Raw genomic sequence first — 1,039 nt, 5'->3', positions numbered from 1 at the left:
ACGGGCAGTTAGCTGGGTCGGGCTGGCGGCTTCCGCAGAAATACAGTTTCCTCATAGAGGGAGCTCTGGATGGAGGATGGTCTCAACAACCTCGGTTGAGAGACCGGAAGTTATGAGTTGTGCCTCCTCAGAGGCCACACCCACAGCTCCTGGCGGGGGCGTGCCCTCCGCCTGTGAGAGGAGATCTCTCCTGACGGGAATCTCCCATAGAGCGCCGTCGAGGAGAGAAATCAGGCCTGAGACCCAACTCGGCCCGGCCGGAACGGGGATACTCACAACAGACGGGCCTGTCCCGGCGCACTCTCTCCAGAACTCCCGGGAGGCAGAAAAATCAGAGGAAAGGCGTACAGACGATGCTTCGGCCACATCTGTACCATGGCATCCAGCCCCAGTGGAGCTGGATGAGTCAGAGAGAACCAGAGGGGACAGTGCGATATCATATGAGTCGCAACAGGTCCACCTGAGCCTGGCCAAACACTCTCCATATCTGCTTCACCACCTCGGCCCCTGCCTCGACAGGATGTCTGCTCCCATATTGAGATGCCCAGGAATGTGAACTGCTCTCAGCGAGAGGAGTTTGCCCTGGGACCACACAAGTATCTGGTGCGCCAGCTTGTACAAAGGTCGCGAATGCAGAACTCCCTTGTGGTTGATGTAAGAGACCACCGACACACCAGCACCAACACATGGTGACCGTGACAAGCAGCTCCCAGCACCGGGCCCTGAGACAAGAACCAAGGTATCCTCCACATGTCTAAGGCACGTAGGCACCTCCGCGTGACCTTGAGCATGCAAAGCGGGTTTCCCCTTGGGTTCTTGTTCAGCTGTTTCGTGTGAGCGAGAACAACATCTCGATGTCGAACCGGCATCCGCTCTGACTGAGCTAATATCAACCAATCGTCGATGTGGTTGAGTCGTAAAAGTGTGGGGTAAGAGTGCAAGGCCAAAGGAAGAAATCAATATTTGTAGGCTTTTGCCCCCAAAAGCAAACCTCAGGAACTTCCTATGATGAGGAAGGATGGAGATATGTGCATCTTTT

General features: G+C 55.3%; 1 protein-coding gene across 1 annotated transcript in view; it reads left to right on the top strand.

Moving 5' to 3' along the window:
- The window catches only part of LOC107577499 (tripartite motif-containing protein 35-like), a gene marked incomplete at its 3' end in the record, with an annotated part of 8,174 nt that overhangs the window by 916 nt on the left and 6,219 nt on the right, over nucleotides 1-1,039 (top strand). The window lies entirely within an intron of this gene.

Source organism: Sinocyclocheilus grahami, unplaced genomic scaffold (assembly GCF_001515645.1).
Source record: "Sinocyclocheilus grahami isolate Dianchi unplaced genomic scaffold, SAMN03320097.WGS_v1.1 scaffold6230.1, whole genome shotgun sequence".
NCBI classification, from domain to species: Eukaryota; Metazoa; Chordata; class Actinopteri; order Cypriniformes; family Cyprinidae; genus Sinocyclocheilus; species Sinocyclocheilus grahami.
Note: the sequence above shows the minus strand (reverse complement) of the source record. Positions and strands in the feature narration are given on the sequence as shown.